At 33.5% G+C, this 20,351-nt stretch overlaps 1 pseudogene; it reads left to right on the top strand.

The window, feature by feature from the left end:
* The first annotated feature begins 5,928 nt into the window (after positions 1-5,928).
* The window catches only part of LOC119251453 (protein eyes shut homolog), a 97,522-nt pseudogene continuing 83,099 nt past the window's right edge, over positions 5,929-20,351 (top strand).

The following is a 20,351-nucleotide window of genomic DNA, read 5'->3' as shown; positions in this document are numbered from 1 at the left end:
GAATTTGAAGGCTCTTAGAAGAGACCAAGTTAACTTAATGTCCATTGAAGTAATTTCTCTCAGCATCTGTGAGGAACAATCCTTCAGACTATTTTGGCAAACTTCTCATAATGGAAAACTCATTCTCTATTTAGATGCTGTTCCTGATTTACCTATATAATTGTGTCCATCTACCATCTAGTTATATATATCTACTATGTAAAAAATCTTATATGAACGACTAGTCTTGTGTTTTGATATATCATATGACATCACAAGTGTTAATTTTCCCCATTTTGTTAATCTGTGCTTGCAAATTCCATTTGTATTTAGATATACAAATAATTCTTAGATATAGTCAGCATTCAATATAGCAATATAGATATAAAATATCTATATTGAAATGATATCCAATGTTAAAATAAGATATCAAAGATTTAACTTTGATTTTCACGTTTTGGTATTTTCTGAAACATTATGCTTTAAAATTACACAAAACTTTTTCATTACTAGAAGATCTAGGGAAAGGTTAAAAACAGAATTAGTGATAGAATGTGAAAAGTTCAATTACTATAAAAATGTTATAATTCATTAAGTTTTGCAGCACACCTGCACAAAAGGTGTGTTAAAAATATGTATACAAGAAAGATATAATTAAATGAAATTCATATTCAGTATTCTTACAGAGAAGATTGAATTATTCATGTGGAATATGCAAATTAATAATAAAAGTTAGCCTATAGTTTAGATGCAAAGATAGAAAGTCTTAAAATATCTGTGCTTGCATGCATTTTGAGATGTTTGTACTTAGAAATTAAAAACTATTCCTAAAAATATTTTTATTAATTTCTCATTTAATTTATAGTTATGATAAAGTTATTTCATAGAGTATCATACAACTCCTCGCATAGGTCAAAGAGGTAGATTTTAATTTTCACTTTACCTGAACATCATTCTATAAAATTAAGATGAATAGATCAAATATAGTAAGATCAAAAGCTGAGATGGTGGATTTATACTTCTTAATTCATAGGGTTTTTTTATTAGAAATTTTTTAAGTGATAGTAAAAGTATAAAATGAAATGTGATTGGATTTTTATGAATATTTTAAACCTAGAATTTTGTAAAAAAAATATGAATGGAAATTTCCTTCAAATTCTGAAAAACTCATTTAATGAGTGAAATTATCATTCATTCATTGTTTTGTCAATTTATTATTTATATATACTTACACACACATACATACACATATCTGTATATGTGTGTGTGTGTTTACACACATATGTAATCATTTATTATTTGTCAAGGAAATACTAAAATGGAATATTTTGGTGAATTGGAGATTAGAATCTCTGTCCTGACATAGTTTGAGTACACTTGGGGTATTTTAGCATTAAATAAATTTATGTCTACAATCCTTAATTGTCACTGCATTCGTACTATGTTTTAGTAAGTTTGGACTATTATAACAAAATATTGAAGATTTGGAGACCTAACAACAAACATTTCTCACAGTTCTAGAAACTGAGAAGTCCAAGATCAAGGTGTGGGCAGATTTAGTGTCTGTGAGGGCTTCGTCTTGATTTGCTGATGCCTGCCTTCTTGCTATGCCCTTACACATATTGACAGGTGGCAGAGGTTCTAGTCTCTTTCTTTTTGTAGTCCCATCATTGAGGCTCCACTCTCATAACTTCCTGTAAATCTAATTACCTTCTAAACTCCATACTTCCAAATCCCGTCACATTGGGGATTAGAATATCAGTATATTAATTTGAGGGGGGGGGGTTCACTTTCTGTCTAAACCATACTAACAACAACTAAAAAGATTAAAGGTCTTGGATAGTGTAAGATCAGCTAATTAGTTATTTTCTTCCAAAATAGTGATACTTAATTATATAATTATCCTTAAGCAAATTGTGTTGTTTTCCTTAATGTAGACTTTTTATATAGACTGCCAGATACATTTGACTTTATTAGTACAGACTTTAACCAAAACTGATTCATTTTTAAAGACCTGAAAGTGATAAATTTCTGTAGCATTAGAAATACCAACTTTAATTCTTACAAAAACAGGATTATCTTTTTTTTGAGGGAAAAAAAATAAAACCTTTCTTATAGACTGTTATTATTAACTATGTCTCAGGAAATGAAAATGACTATTAAGAATACAATGCACACGGCCTCCCCTGGTGGTGCAGCAGTTGAGCAACAGACCTCTCCTGCCGTGTCCGCTGCTCCCCTCAGCAGTGTATTTCGTCAGTCTGTCTGTTCTGTTCCCCACTCTGTCTCTGGTGAATTCTCTCACCCTCCTCCTGAGATTCTGACTGTACCCAGTGCTTGTATAAATAAATATATTTTTTTAAATAATACAATGTACAATTATTTCTGTTTTCATCTTCTTTGTCCATTCATTCATAACTGGGCACTTGGAATGTTTTCATAGATTGGCTCTGTGACAGTACAGCAATGAATGTGTGGCTGCATATGTATTTATTACTTAGCATTTTCATATTTTCTAGGATTGTAAATTCTCACCTCTCCAGAAGTGAGATTAGTGGATCATATGATAGTTCTATTTTATAAATTTTGAATAATCTCAATACTAGTTTCCATATTTCCTACACTAATTTACATTCCTACAAATTTTGGTGAGAGTTTCTTTTCTCATCAACATTTATTATTTCTTGACATTTTGATAATAGATAGTCTAACCAGTGTGAGGTGAAATTATGTCCTTTGATTTGCATTTTCCTAATGATAGTGATGTAGAGCATCTTTTTGTCTGTCTGTTGTTCATCCTTTAGCTTCTTTGATAAAATGTCTTTGCAGCTCTTCTACCCATTTTTTTTTTTTTATAGAGGCATGTTTATTTATTTATTTATTTGTTTGTTTGTTTTGTTTATACATGCACTGGGTACAGTCAGAAGCGCGGGAGGGTGAGAGAATTCACCAGAGCCAGAGTGGGGAGCAGAGCAGGCAGAAGGACCGAAGTACACTGCTGAGGGGAGCAGCGGGCGGCAGGGGAGGTCTGCGCGCCATGTGGGACCCTCCTCTGGTGGCCGGGGAGCAGCCGGGGATCGAACCGGCGCCGCAGAGGCCGCGGGCAGCTTCGCAACCGAGCGCTCAACCGCTGCGCCACCGGGGAGGCCCTCTTCTACCCATTTTTAAGTTGGGTTATTGTTTTTGAGTTTTATGAATTGTCTGCATATTTTGGTTATTAACCCCTAAAAGGTTAACTCTTATTCTGATATCTTTTTTTTAAAGATTTATTTATTTATGCATACAAGAGCTGGGGTACAGGCCAGAGGTGTGGGTGGTGAGAGGATCCACCAAAGACATAGTGGGGAATCAAAAGCAGAATGACCAAAGTATACTGCTGAGGGGAGCAGTATATATACAGCGGGTGAGTCAGTAGAGGCCTGCTGTGCCATGCAGGTTGTTCTCTGGCCAGCCAGGGGATCGAACTCATGCTGCAGTGGCTGCAGATAGCTTCATAGGTTCGTCTTAACCCTTACGCTACCAGGGAGGCCCAATTCTGATATTTTTAAGGAATTATTTCATTCAATACTGTGATTGACATTTTCCTATTTCTTTACTAATTTTTCTGAAATATAAATCACCATTTGTGCTTCCAATGCATTTTTATCAGTCCTAATCCTAAGTGAAACTACTGAGAGTTGTTTACATGCCACAATTTCTCTCTTCATTGTTAAGGTCACATTGCTAGGGAATCTTAAAACCACTATGCTTAAAAGTGCATTAATGACTGTGGGGATTAGCAGTAACCTTTATCTAACCACAGGCATAGTTGCTTAGAATTATATTTACATGGAATATAATGTTCTTTCACATATAGACTATGTTGGTCTGTACACAGAAGATGTCCTCATATTTGCAGTGGAGTGCAAATTCTGTCACATTTTACAGAATTTAATTGCGGGTCTAGTATGTGCCAGAACTGTACTAGAGGTTTTAATATATATATATATATTAAATATATATATATATATTAAATATATATATATATATTCCTCATTTACTAGTTCTAGTATCCTTCTACCTTATCCCTTTTTTCTTCCTTTAATTCCTTATTTTCTTCCATTAATTCCCTTTAATTCTTTTTTCTCCCTTAATTTTCTCTTCCTGATCTTCTAGTAGCCACTCTATATATTTCAATCTTACTGTGTGCTAGGGAATGTGATGTAGATGCAGATAAAATATAGATATAGGTATTGTTAAGATTTGCTTCTCAGAACTTTCAGAATATTGACTAAAAATTCTTACAGTTGAAATTATCTATAATATAATAATTTCCTCATATTTTAATCTATAAGAAGTGATAAATAATGTGAAGTCCTAATGCATAAGTTTGCCAGGGAAAGCTGAAGGTGACCGGTGTCTTATTAAGTGATTTTGAATCCTTAGCTTATCACATATGAACTGTATTATCTTTAAGGGTTTATTTAATCTTTATGACACCAATTCTGCTTATCTTTAGACTGGAAAATAATACCTACTTGGGAAGATTGAAACTGCAATTAAAAGACATTGTCTTAATCTACATTATGACATCTGGTTTCCATGAAATATAACAAATTATAATAACTTTGACTACATGATTATGTGATAAAACATAGATGGAAAGTAAAGCAGTTAAATATATGGTTAGTTTTGTTAATTCTAGATCATAAAATGATGAATATTCAAATCTGAATTTCGATGCTTAGAATAATACTTTTTTCATCTTAATAGTATACCTCTTAATTGTAACAAGCGTTAGTCAATCTCTTTCTTATTAAAGTGTAATGGCTATAGGGCACAGTTACACCTATCATACACGTATACACTCAAATCACAAGTATGTAGTAAGCATGCCATGGAAAAAAGTGGTTTAAATTTGTAATTTTTTCTGGTTTAAAATAAAAGTATTTATATAGTAATCGTAGACAAGTTTCTCTCTCGAAGAGAAAATAAACTCATATACCATTATTATGAGTGCACACAAATGTGTAATTTTCCTACATCACTTTTAAGTACTATCATGCATAATATATTCTTACTGAATAAAGATAAATATTAAGTAGAATAGTCTAGTTAATGTTTGTCAGTTTCTGTACAGGACTACCAGGCTGTAATTAAATATTTGTAGGTAAGAATTTAAACACATATACTTAAGGAATTTGAAGGTAATTTATATTATTTACAAATCTTAAAAAATAGCTTTGAAGTATTTTAAGTACAGTCAATGAATGTTCTGAAGTTCAGCCTCAGAGAGAATAGGAGGCAAATGGAGAATAGCAGGTGTACCATCAAATGTTATTTAAACCACATTTCTCAATGAAATAAAGAAACTAGTAATTGAAATAATTGCCTTGACTGATACTATTTTATAATTATAAGACCTAAGTTTCTATGTTGGCAACACCAACAACACAAGTGTGCACACGCATGCAAGTACAGCTTACTTCGATACAGATAAATGAATGACAAGTGATGCACTTCCTGTATTATCAATGAAAAATTTAGAATATTAGAGAATAGTGTTTGTGAGGAAAAGAAGCAATAGAACTAATAGAAAGGTAATATACAAAAGATTGAAAAAAGAATATTAGAATTTTCATCAAAAAAAGAGGGAAATGATGCAATGCCTTTCCTTCGGGAATGTGGTCTCCAATCATTGCACTCAGTCAAAAATTAGTCAAAATTGCGAATTTAATAATATTTTCTGACATATCGGGTTTTTTTACATCTCCTATTTATTATTAGAAACCTATTGAAAAAATAAAAAAATAAATTTAAAAAAAGAAAGGAAATTCTACCCCCCCCCAAAAGAAAAGAAACCTACTGAAAAATAATCTCTGCCAGAGTAAGGGCTCATATCAAAAAATTATACATATGTTCCTGGAAACAAGGATACAACAGAAAAATGTGGCAAAAGAAGTAGGCAGCATGACACTGGGAAGAATTTCCAGAAGAACAGCTGGGCTTCCATCTGGGAAGAAGTCAGACCAGATTACAGAGTTCCAAGATGGAAACCTACAGGGGGTGAAACATAAGCAAATAAAAAAGGGATTACTTGCTCTATTGCACCATATTGACAGGGATTTTTTATTTAGTTCATGAGGTCTCGGGAAAAATATAATAAATTTGATCAACAATATCAAAATAAAAGTTGCAATGTAAAATATAATACTTAACCATTGCTACCCCAAGGTGGAAATAGGGATTGTTTCTTGCTTCTAAGAGGAATAATTAACATTACCTAGAAAGAGACACCACTGAGAGAATTGCACAGCACATGGTGAATCTTCGCACCCCCTGCAAATCAGATCACAACACAGGCTATACTAGAGGGGGTAGCCGCTAGTAGCTGAAGAGACCTGATTATAGGTATGATGGAAGGAGGGTACAGATAAATGCATGGAGGCAACAGAATAAAACAAGAGAAACAGAGAGCTGTAGCTAAGGAGCTTCATTGCTCTTAACTGGCCAGGAGCCCAGCAAAGTATAATACTATTGAATATTCTCACCCTCCGTCACCCCTTGGTACCTATGTGAGTCACTGAGAGTGGATTGACTACCAAGTATATCATATGGTACCTAGGAGAGTAAGGATATAAAAGTGTTACAAGTGGAATCAAACACCCCATCATGTTTCCCATACTGGTCACCTCCATGCTCCCCCCTATACCTTACCTCACTAACAGAACACTGCTAGTGTCAGATTAAGTACCTATGGAAGCCAGTTGAAACAAACAAAAAATGTAAAAAAATAAAGCCACAGAGCCACCTACTAAAAAAAAAAAAAAAAAAAGATAGAAGTAGTTCAACTCTTAAAAAAATGGAAATTTAAACAGCAAAATGGAGAGAAGAGTATGTAGTGCCTGACAACTTGAGATTTAAAGAGGATATGATATCATAAGAAAAAATACTTCAGAATCAGGCTTCAGATACAGGGAAGGTTTTTATCTCCCAATCCAATAGATTTCAATGTTGATAATAAAGAAACAAAGATAATCTTAAGAGGGTAAAATTTAAGTCATAGACCTATATTCAGTGGAGGATTTTAATATAGAATATGTAAAATATTCTCAAAATTCTAAAATCATCATCATCATTATCATCATCCTATTAAAACTAAACAAGAAGTTTGAATGGATGTTTTACCAGAGAGCATAGGCAGGTGACAAATGAGCATTGAAAAGATGCTCAAAATCATTAGTCACTAAACCACAATGAAAAATGTGTTAGAATAACTAAAATTAAAAAGTCTAACCAAACTAAATGTTGGCGATGACTTGAAATAATTTGAATTTAAAAAAAAAAAACTGCTTATAGATGTTTATAATCATCAAACAGCTTTGGAAAACATTTGGAATTTCTCAAAATTCATACATAAACTAGCCATATGACATATCCGTTTATTTCCTATGTAGTTAAATATGATTAAGAAAAAGAAATGTTTGTTCCCACAAATACTTATACTTAATATTTATAGCAGTTTTAATTTTATTAGAAAATACCTGAAAACAACAAAAAAATACCTAAAACAACACAACATCAACAAGTGAATCGATAAACAGATTGTGATGTATTCACGTACTGAAATACTACTCAGTAGAGCTCATATTGGGAATATACAACATCCTTCCCTTACATAGTAGATAGCCACCGATATATGTGAAAATCCAATAAAAATCAATATAAAATTCATTGTAGACTTTGAGTTATAGCTCTTATATATAAAGAACTTGGGAACTGTCATTCCCAGCCTTACAGCAACATAAAGCTGAGACAAATGAAAGTCAGTAACTTTTTTTCGACACACCAGAAAACTGAGGGCAAATGCCTTCTTGGAATCTGGCATGCTTGAGTAGATGACAATAGTAGAGATCTCTTACTCTGAACAGAAGGAGGAAAAATCTGGAGGAAAAAACAAATAGCATCACGGTCATTTAATATGGTACTTTTAATGAATTTCTCTAGACTGAGTTTGGGCTAATGTGAGGAGGAGAAATTCCTGGCAAACTAAAGTCTTAGGAGGGCCTGCCCATGGTTATGGGCTTTACCTTCAGGATATCCACCAAATTCTTACTATAAAATCTGAAGATGATTTCCTTGGTACCCGGGAAGGGAAGGGAGAGAGGTTGAGGAATTCATTTGAAATCCAGATCTTCTTTATAACAAAAGTTTACTCTGAAGGAGAAAAAATTTATTAGGATCATGTGCTTCAGCTATAGGAAGGAGATTCCTCACACTTGAGCCTCCTCTAGCCTTCCTTTTGCATCAAAATGAATATAGGAAGAGAGCTTGTAAACGTCACAGTGTAGAAAGACAGACCCACTGAGAATGAACTTTTGATTGGAAGATTATGAAATGCTTGTCCTCCCCTTCCAACCTACTACCAACCAGCTAGACTTTAATGTAATAACAGTTGACTACAACAGAATGTGCCACAAAATGTAGACATTCTTTGTGGAGGAGTATTTAGAAAGTCCAATGTCAAGAGAGAACAAAAATAAATACACTAAATAAATTTGAAGTCTTAGGCACTTATATGTGTAGTAAACACTAAAGTCCAAATCCTATTCAAATTAATATAAAGTCTCATACTTAAAGGTCTATGTGCTGAATACAATTTGTTTGAGTTTCAACAAAAAAACTGTAGTGTATACCAAAAAAACAAATAAAAAAAAACAAATAAAAACAGATATACATCAAGCTTCAGAAACAAACTCAGATATAGCACAGATGTAATTATACAGAGAATTAAAATAGTCATGAAAAACATAGAATTCTAATATAAAAACATATGCAGAATATAGGCAGATGAAAACTCAGAAGAAATACAAGAAATGCTAGAAATCAAAAGCATGCAGTAATATAAAAAAAAATTGTCTTTGATAGGTTCTTTAGTAGATCACATCTAGGTTCTCAGCTTAGAAGATGAGAAAATATATAAATGGAAACTTCCCAAATTAAAATGCAAAAAGAAAAATTATGGGGAAAAAGTTCAAAATCAAAGACCTGTGGGACAGTTTCTAAAGTTGCCATATATTTTTAAGTAATCAGAAGAAAGAATAAGTGAAAAAATTATGGCTCATAACTTTTCAAAATTAATGACAAACAACCACATATCCTGGGGGCTCAGAGAACACTAAGCAAAATGAACACTAAAACTAAAAATGAGATTCTATGTAAACACTGTCAAATTGTAATGAAGTAAGAAGAGAACAAAAGAGAAGTTAGGAACTGCAGTTTTTATAGCTTTACAAATAAGAAGAAAATATATGACATAATTTTTTCACATTTTTGTCACTATTTTTTTTAATTTTTAATTTTTATGTTTGCATTGATGTGCAGAGATACCACTAAGACTGACCTTGTTTTTTTTTTTTTTTTTTTTTTTTTTTTTTTTTTAATTTTTTTGAACATAGAAGTAGGCCAGAGTTGTGGAAGGTGAGAGGATTCACTGACAGAGTGGGGAACAGAACAGACAGATCTACAGAAATGCACTGCTAATGGGAACAACAGATGAGACAGGAGAGATCTGATGGGCCATATCTGATGGGTTAAGTCACTGGCCATAGAGGTGATAATGCTGAGACTTAACCAGTAGGCTACCAGGGAGGACCAACAATTTTGTCACTTAAATAAATAATTTGTTTTGAAAATGTTAGGATTGTGCATAATGGTCTGAAGTCTGTAATTTTATCTTTGCTTGTTGTGTCTCTGTGTTCTACTTTCTTTCTTTTAGCTAACACAATGTCTTTTCAGTTTGTTTCCTTTTTTTCCACTAGCTTTCCTGTGGCTTCTACTTTTCTCCTTTCTTGACAGGGGTTTATGTTCCCTTTAATTTCCTTAAAACATTTAACCGGTAAGAGCCATTTTGCGTTAGTATCTGTGACTTTGCCAATAGGGACACTTTTTCAGGTTAAGAGTAAATATCCCAAATTCTGTAGTCCTATTTGGTTTTCAAAACTGTAATTAACAAGTTTTATTTTATCCAAAGAGGTGGGAATGTTATAAAAGAGATTTTCTTGATCTTATTTTTTTCCAGTTCAGATTTTAAAAAATAACTAGAGAAAGGGTTGCCTTTGATCCTCAGCAGGTCAATGACTTGTTCACTAAGGATACTTATTGCTTGTCTTGACATTCAGAATCTCAAAGAATGTGGTTCCCCCCAGCAGATTATGTGACACTTAAAAACCATTTATCCAAGACCTCATCAAGAGATAATTATATCTCTAATAGATACTAAAAGATTCAGGAAAGTGTACAACTCTTATGGTGTTTAACATTTCCAAGGAATACATTTTAGAAAACCAGGGTTGATATCTGAAATGAGAAGTATTAATTGTTACCCGAAATGAGAAGTATTCATTTCAACTCTGAAAACATTTTGGCTATAAGTCAAGCTATGTAGCTATCTCTAGATAGATAGATAGATAGATAAATAGATAGATAGATAGATAGATAGATAGATAGATAGATAGATAGATAGATAATACATATGTCTTCTCTTTTTATATATATCAAATATGTAAATTTCAGTGAAACATCACTATTTAATCAAGTACATTTTTATACAAACTAAAAAATATAAGACAATGTAAAGGAAGTTTCAAAACTTAACTTGAATAAAAGAGATAAAGAATATATAAGGTAGCATTCTGAATTAAATATAGAGACAAAGGAGTTATAAGATTAGGTATAATTTATCCAAAGTTATATTTTATTAAATCACTTATGTTTCCTTAAAACAAGCAATCATATTGCTATACTATAGGTATGTTGATAATATATTACCATTTTATGTTTAACATTAATATTTTCAACCTCTAGATCATGTTAGTTTTGCAGATACAATTTTAAATGGTAATACTAGAGAATTACTAAATAATTTCTGATTTTTATGAGTGTATTTTTATATATCAGTGGTAATTTCTATAACTTCTCACAATATCATGTATATAATAAAATATTTTGATGAAATTTAAGCACAACACAGAAAATTTAATATAAAAATCCATAATATTAACTATAATGGTGGTCCTTAGAATGATGGTTCTTTTATATTCCACATTCAGTTACCAAGCATCACCAATTCTGCACTTGAATTACAATGCATCAATATTTTCTCTCCATTCCCATTACTATTTTCAACACTGATATTATACAATAACTAGATGATGGCAAACAACATAATTTAGATGATTTCCTTAAATGTATGTATTTTTTGTCTTTTAACTATAAGATATTCTAGAAAAATATATGTTCTCAATCAATATATGCATCTCAATCAGGATATGACACATGATCTTAAAAGAGTTGAATAATTAAACCTTGATGTAATAATTTAAACTCTGGTTTTAATCACCTATAAAATGGAAAGAATGATACTAATGTTCTAATTCTTCAGACTGTATACAAGGATACACATCCAAAAGAAGATACTGGGACATACATGTACAGTAATACTACTGCAAGTTGTTTCTTGTCTAGGGCACTTACAGTAAACCTATTTTATTCCACAGTCAACAAATTCTACTTTCTATTATATAAGTTCTCTTTAATAATAGACATTTACAATTTGGGGACCTATTATTGTGCATGTGCAGTAAAAAGTGAAAAATACGAGAGACTGAATTCAATACCAAGTCATTCAAGTATGTCACCATAAAAAGTTTTCTATTCACAAGTAAATAAAGAAGAGTAAGGTGAGATTCTAACATTATTCCTTTCCCAAATCTAATCCCATAACATACTTCATTCCTAAACCCAGTCTTGTGGCTCATTCTATATCATAAAATCACTGACCCATACACATTTCCTATATTCTCTCATTCTTGAATGTTTCTTCATTGTAGAATTATATAATGGTGATGGATAGAAATAAAATTATTTCCAGGGAATAGAATGAAGGTGCATTTTCACATTATTTTCAGTTTAAAAGGCATTTTGGGGTGTATTACTATGTGAAAACACTTTGGAAGGGATACCCAACTTATAGTTTTGAGCTTAAACATAGCTTCATGTAGGACTGATATCAAAAATGAGATTTTAATTTGCGTGGAGAATTTACTCTCCTTTTATCCATAGATTTTTTTTCCCCCAAGAGTTCACTACATTTGATTTTTCTCCTTAACCTCTATAAAACCACTATCTCACTCTAGGGATCATATAGAGGGAGGGAGGAGCACAGGGGACTGAGGTGATGGTGCACAGGTGCATTGGTGAAGGAAATTCTATGGGGACTACACCTGAGGTGGGAGGGCAAGCAGACATTGTTTGAAATTGAACAATGATGTAAAATATATATAAATAAATTTTTGAAAACACTATCACTCTAACCTTTCTATTGCTATTGTTTTTGTTAAACTGCATTATACTCTTTGCATTCAGTAACCTACACCATAATCCATATAAGTACCAACTATATGCAAATTCTAGTGGCCTTTTTCTCTTTTGTTTTCCTCAATAAAATGCAGATTTTATTTAGATATTTTCCTTACCTATCTTTGAACATTATTGTTCTTCGGAATTCTATGTCTGACATCCTTTACATACTTTGTTGAATCTCATATCCTATTAGTAACCATGTTTAGAGTATTTTTCTTCCTAAATTGTCTGTCTCTTTTCTATTGCTTCTGTCTAGCTTTAATTTTAAAATTTACCATTTTGCCCTTTTCTGCACTCCCTGCTACAATCTGTATCCTCTATGCTTATGGTAGCTATCTTGGTGTTTTTAAAACACACATTTTCATTCCCCTCCTGCAATCTCAATCCAATCTGTGGTATCTGATATGTGTTTTGAACTTTCTAGAGGTCAGACACAAAATACTAGAATTTTTATATCTGTTCCTTTTAGCTCCTACATTTCCAATTTGCCTCTCTATGTATGTTTCATAATTTATAATATATAACATAATTATAATCTATAATAATATATTTTAGAAAAATAAAAAGCTATATGCTATATAGAATACACTTCATAACGAGGTGAAAAATAAAAGATGGTTGGTGTATAGAATTAACTACAAACTCATTAAAACTTCCACAGTTCATGATACTGTGTCTTGAGCGCAATGTAAATGAGTTACATATGTTATTTCTAAGCCTCACTCAGCTATCTTTCATTGAATGCCTACTCTAAAGCAAAGACTATGATAGGCACATTATATTCAAATCATTCTTTGCTTATGTACAATTTGTTTGCTTGAATATATTTCCTTACTTTTTAAAGTTCATTTATGTGATTTGTATTTGTGAATGAGAGAATTGTTATTCATGCTTTATTAACTTCTGAATCTAATTTGGGTTATGTTAGAGTAACCTAATTACACATCTAATGTAAAAGCACTATATCACACATCATCTATAATTATTCAGGGTCTTTCTGTGAACTATTATTCTGGTGACATTGTTCTGAAGTTATGTTATAATTATGCACAATGCTAACAGTGGCTCCCTCATAGAAATTCAGTCCCTGGTTTTTAGAGTTCTTGAATTAAGAAATTATAAATGTCAATTATCAGGTGGTATGAAATTGATTCCTGAGTTCAAAACTTAAACACTCTATGAACATATGTAAGTATGTTTAGAAAGGATCAGAATGCCATTTGGTATGCTCCTTTGTGTAAGATTTTAAGAGTCTTTTATAAGAGAAGAATAGATTAAAAAATGAAATACTAGGCAACTATTAAAAGTAAAAGATGAAATATTTCAATTTGCATACAACATAATATTTTAGTAAGCAAAATAAGACAGGAATAGAAAGGCAAATACTGTAATACAAAACTACATCCAAGTAAACCCTAGAAATCTTATTGTAGAATTGAGATTACCAGAAAGGGACTGTGGGCCATAGACAGAAAAGGCTGGAAGGACCATGATGAAGGATAAAGGATGCTTTAGTGGTAGATGTTGTGTGGTAATGTACATCTGAGGAGGTTTGAATCTATATCCCTAAATTATGTACAATGTTGTAAATTAATGTTACTTCAATAAAATATGATACAAACAAAAATGTATATTTCTTTCAAGAAACAAAAATAAATGTGATAATCTTAAAAAAACAAAGAACTATGTTACACTCCATTAGATTTACCTTATGCATCTAAATTACAACTCTTTATTCAAATTTATCCATCTGTGGTATTTATATTAACCTTATTTCTTACAAAATCCAAAACATTTTGTACCCAGCATATATAGATGCAAATTGACCTCAAAGAGGTTTTCACAGTTCTTTTTTTTTTTGCTTCTATTTTCATTTATTCAAATTTTCTTGAGACGGAAATGCAATGTATCAAGTCATTTTATCATAGAAAATATAAATGCACAATAATTAGGGATCCAGAGAATTCTGAGAAGCACGGGATTAACCACGCAGTAATGCAAACTCACATCTGCAGCTAGTCTAAAAATGTCACACAGGCCTAATTCTGCTTCAATGCAAATGTAATTTGCATCCTAGCATTTTTACATGGAAATAAATTGGTGACTGTTTGTCTAAGCCCATTTACTACCTAATTTTTCATTGTATCTTTTTCTACTAGGCTACTGGGGAAATAATGCACCTGTGAAGGTGGATGCTATGGTAGATTTGTGATTCACCACCATAAAGGTCTTTCAATATTTTCTACTGATCCTTGTATTTTTCCTAATTAACATTCTCTTAATCTTTATTTCCAGTATTATTCGTTCTCTTCTTTCCTCCAAACTCAACATTTCTCCCACTAACCTCCTATTTCATAGAGAAAATGGAGAAACCCACTAGATGAATTATTTTGCTTTCTTCTACCAAACACAACCTTAGTGGACTACAGTAATCTTTGTTTCTTTCTACTCTGCACTATATTGTCACATATCTTCTTTCTTCTGCATTATTACCCATGTGTTCCTTCCTTATGTTTTAAACAATATCAAGTCTTTCCCATTCTAAAACGTTCTTCCTACTCCTTAGTATGCATATTGAAATATAAAAATACGTGATTAATAAGATCAGATTTACAGTAATATGTTCAGAATCCCACTACTTTCTCTCATTGATATGCCACTGATATCTCAATACTTTATTTATTGAAAGAGGAAACATCCAATATAGCATTGCTCATTTCCGGTTTCCATTTATAAAATGCAATGGTGAATCCATGCAGTTAGAAAAAAGAGTTGTAGCAAAGGTCTCCAGAAGGTACCTATCTCCTCCCACACCTGTTGTCGCCCCACCCAACCCCTAGGAAAGGCACCCACATCACTATCACTGAAAGACAATAATAATCTCTCAGCCACTCTGATTTGCTTTCTCAGGGTTACTCCACAGCCAAGGTCATGAATGTCTGTCCTGCCTAGAGTGCCCTTCACATTCCTCTTTGGTCAAGACTTTCCCATTTCCGGGGCTCTCTTGGAATGGGGAGGGAACTATAGGGCAAGGCTTCTCTAAGGGAAATGTCAAGTGGATAAGACCCCCCCCCCTCCTTAGGAAAGAAGAGGAGACCAGAAAACCCAGAGAGGGCCAACAAAGGAATGCCAGCTTGACTCACCAGTCCACAAGAACTGGCCCTGATGTGAGCAGCTCATAGTGAAGGCCAAAGGGTACCATGGAGGGGCTTGAGGGCCCCTGAGGCTTTGGGGAACAAAAAGAGGTCAGATAGGAATAGAGTAACATCCACTGTGTCTTGGCATATATACCAAGTCCCCAGAAGAATTTTTGTGTTCAGGAGAGAAGCATGAATCCAGGAAACAATTCTGGGGTTGAATTCCACTCTGACACCAGTGTCTGTGATACAGCCATTCTGGGGAGTTCTCTTCTCTCCTGATACTTCCCTGAGGGAATGCTCCTGCCTATACAGCATACATATCTGCTAGTAGGACTGGATTGGATATTCATCCTCAAGAATAGTTGAGAGCTGGGGATGTGGGAATGTCTCGATACTTCATGAAGTTCGTTCATTTTGTATATGAGTGATGCAGATATTTCTCTCTGTCCTTGACATCTTGTTTCTTCACCTGGTTCTCCTGTTTTGTTTTGCTTTTTTTCTTTGAGTCCACAGTCTTTAAGATCTTGTAATTTCTACCATTTTGATATTTCTTACTGCTATATTTCTGTTGCCTCCATTGATCAGGCCATCACTATCTTTTAACTCAATGAGAACTACTGCCTCCTCCACAAATCTAGTTATACTCACTAACACATTCCTCACCCTGTAACCAAACTGTTGACATTAAAATAATATGTGCTATTGTTAATGTTCTATATAAAATTTTCAAGCAGGATCTCCATTCCATAAGATAGAAGACAAATTTCTTTACTGACAATGCCTGCCCTTTCTTGATAGAATCTCTAAATCAAGAATTTAGCTTGCATCATAGCTTCTTTTCCCTCTACACTTAGATGCTCAACTATTATTTTAACTTCTTCAAAGCTATCCACTATCAGAATCATCTCAAAAATTTTTGAATGAGATTTTCTCCCAGTTTGTGAATCCCTTGGTAATGTTCCAAGGTAATTTCTTTTCATCATCCATACTTATCCTTGTTTCCTAGACTGTATTAAATGCCCTGCTACATATTCCCATGGTGCTCTGCTATTGTTTTGCTCATTGTCAAATCAGTCATGTTGCTTGCTTTATAATTTACATCCTCCATTAAATTCTTAGTTCTTTACATTGATACCTTATTTCACATAATCATTGATGACATCCTACTATCTAATAGTTTGCTTTGTTCATAGATTAGGATCAGACATACTTGTTTATTCTTTAAATATCAGGATTTTTTTTATGGGCCTCCTCATGTGGCGCAGGCAGTTGAACGCCACGCTGTGAAGCCGTTCACAGCCTCTGCAGTGCTGGTTCTATCCCAGCTGGTGAGGGTCCCACATGGCACAGCAGACCTCTCTTGTCTTGCCCACTGCTCCCCTCAGCAGTGTATTTCGTCAGTGTGCCTTTTCTGTTCCCTTCTCTGTCTCCGGTGAATCCTCTCACCCTCCCTCATATCTGGCCTGTGGCCTGGTTCTTGCATAAATAAATAAATAAATAAATAAATAAATAAATAAATAAATAAATCCTTTTAATAAATAAATAAATAAATGAATGAATGAATATCAGGATTTTTAATTCCAGAAGTTTATGCTATTATTAACATATGTGAAAAGCACATGATCATATAGAATGTTTAGTTCTAAGAAAGTCATAATTTTAACTTATTAATATGCATATTCAGATATACACTACTTATATGAATTTATATTTTATAACTTGCAGTACCCACAACTGAATTCTTAAAGAGGTAATTTGTAACTCAAATTTAATCTCTTAGCCATTGAGAAATTAGTCTTATCAAAACCTTTTTATGTGAATTTCAGTGTTAAATATGCATGTTATTTTCAGGTGCATTTAATCATAAAATTTAATTTTGCACAGTTTTGCACCTTCAGTGCAAAATGAAAGTAGCTAATTTTCTAAAAATCATTTTTCTAGATATTTAATATTAGCAAATCAATTGTATCACATAATAGTATAAAATCATTTCTTTTATCAGTATTGACTGATAATCAAACTGTAGTGGGAAATGTTGGAGTTTTAATCTAAGAATCCTGGATTTTAATCCAAGATTTCCAATTACATATTAAGTGAAAATTGACAATTAAAAACACTAAACGTCTTGTCAATTGAATGACTTATATATGCATCCATATTTAATTCAAGCTTCAGTACTACTACTTATATAAGAGTATACTATAGGAGGGAATTAAAACTCATGTGGCCTGACAACATAGAATGAAACAAGTGAATGACCTAGACTGCAGTTTATTTTGTTCATCAAGCAGTAGAATGATTTACCCTCAATTAGTAGCAGTTGCTATTTTTTTAATTAGGTCAATATATTAAATTTCAAAATTCCTGTTTGGTTTCAAGTCCTCTGGGAGTAATGATAGATTCCAACAGTTCTGATCTTCTGGCCTGTCCTTTCACATTTGTGATAAGTAATGAATGAAAAAATTATTATCACACTTTTTCTATTTATTAGTCTTTCATCACGTTTGCACTTCCTTTAACTCTTTGCCTATTGCCCTCCAACAATCCCTGCAGAGGTTGGGTGAAAACTCATCTAGGGGCCTCCCTAGTGGTACAGGGGTTAAAGTCTCAGTGCTGTCAAGCAGTTGCCAGCCACTGCGGTATGAGTTCAATCCCCAACCAGGGTGCTAATCCTGATGGCTCAGCAGACCTCTCCTGTCTCCCCTGCTGCTCCCCTCAGCAGTGTGTTTCAGTAGATCTACCTGTTCTGCTCCCCACTCTGTCACTGGTGAATCCTCTCACTGCCTCCACACCTGTGGCCTATGCCCCATTTCTTTTCTTTTCTTTTTTTTTTTTTATAGAGGCATGTTTTATTTATTTGTTTGTTTGTTTGTTTATACATGCACTGGGTACAGTCAGAATTGCGGGAGGGTGAGAGAATTCACCGAGCCAGAGCAGGGAGCAGAGCAGGTAGAAGGACCGAAGTACACTGCTGAGGGGAGCAGCGGGCGGCAGCAGAGGTCTGCCCGCCATGTGGGACCCTCCTCTGGTGGCCGGGGAGCAGCCAGGGATCGAACGAGCGCCGCAGAGGCTGTGGGCAGCTTCGCAACCCAGCGCTCAACTGCTGCGCCACCAGGGAGGCCCTATACCCCATTTCTTGTATGCATAAATAAATAAAAGTAAATCTAACTTAAAAAATTTTAAAAAGAAAACTTATTGAATACTAGTTATTTGTAGAACAGCATTATTTGAGTCTTTTATGTATGTGGGTGCTCCCACCTCTTGATTTCCCATTAGTGGAACATGATCATTCACCAATAGATGTTTAATACTGATGATTGTACAAAAGTGATACATGATAATTATATTTAACCTTATAAACATTTATGTTACAGTATATAAAAATAATTTATATACTTTTTTAAAAAGATTTATTTACTCATTCACCAGAGACAGAGGATTCACCAGAGACAGAGGGGGGAACAAACAGGCAGACTGACTAAAATACACAGCTGAGGGAAGCAGCAGACTAGACAGGAGAGGTCTGCCTCACCCTGTGGGTTGCTCCCTGGCCACCGGGGATCAAACTCATGCTACAGTGGCTGATGACAGCCTGACAGCACTGTCCTTAACCCCTGTACCACCAGAGAGTCCCCTAAAATGTTTCTATATCATTAAATAATTTAGAAAAATGTCAATGACAATATCTGATTTTCTGTTTAAAGGGATACCTCAAATAATTGAAATTTGTTTTTTGATAAAAATTCTCTGTCATCAAATCTGCTTTGCTCTTTGGGAACAGGAAGGAACAAACACCAGTAACACAATAATCCTAAAAGAAATACCTGCTTGGAAATTTCCAGCAATAGTAAAACCCATTTTGCAGCAAATATTTTTGAAATTGTCACAATAGACTGGAAAAATACAATTGCCAAAGATAACTAACAAATTAATTATGCCTCTGAGAATGGTGATTCTTCAAAACATGTTTATAAATGGAAAAAAACAACATGTAAATGGCAACTACTGGAAGAATGGCATATGCAAAACTCATATGTTATTAATTGGGCACTAACAGAAAACATCTGTATGGACATCTATGGAGATTCCTGGTTTGGGGGAGTAAATATAAAAATGAATACTTCAGGCAATCAAGTTGCTCTCCAGATTTGTCCTTTGCAAATTCTATTAGGAAACATTCTTGTAATTTCTACTGAACCAGCTCTTCAATCTCCAGAAATAAATTTGATGAAAGTTTCTGAAGCAGCATTCATTGACTGTCTGCAAAATACAACTTAAATCTTTTTATACAAAGTTTCTTATAATACTATCATCTATCTGTGTATCTATATAGTTTTCTAATTGCTATAGTTACAATTATTTATAATCACCCTTTTTCCTTGTTGCTGAAGACAACTCCACTAAGACATCTCCAAAGCCTATTTCCTGGAGTGTTTGGCCTACATTCTATATGTATTTTATAGCTTCAGGTCTTTCATCCATTTTGATTTGATGTTTGTGTATATATGAGATGTGATTTAGTTTAATTATTTCACATACATCTGTTTGTATGTGAAGCACCACTTAAAGAAGAGACTTTCCTTGCTCCAGGGTATGTTTTTGGTTTCTGCCATAAGTTAACGGTCCTTATAGGTAAGGGTTTATTTCTGGGCTCTCAATTCTATCCCATTGGTCTGTGTGCTTGTTCCAATACCATACTGTTTTGATTGTTATAACTTTGTAGTATAGTTTGATGTCTGGAAGTGTGGTCCCATCATTCTTACTCTTTTTATGTCAGGATTGTTTTGACTGTCCAGAGACTTTTGTTTCCATCTGAATTTCAGTAATGTT

This window comes from Talpa occidentalis, unplaced genomic scaffold (genome assembly GCF_014898055.3).
Source record: "Talpa occidentalis isolate TD23 unplaced genomic scaffold, MPIMG_talOcc4v2.1 talOcc4.2, whole genome shotgun sequence".
Classification (NCBI taxonomy): domain Eukaryota; kingdom Metazoa; phylum Chordata; class Mammalia; order Eulipotyphla; family Talpidae; genus Talpa; species Talpa occidentalis.
The sequence above is the reverse complement of the archived record's forward strand: the minus strand, read 5'-3'. Positions and strand labels throughout refer to the sequence as shown.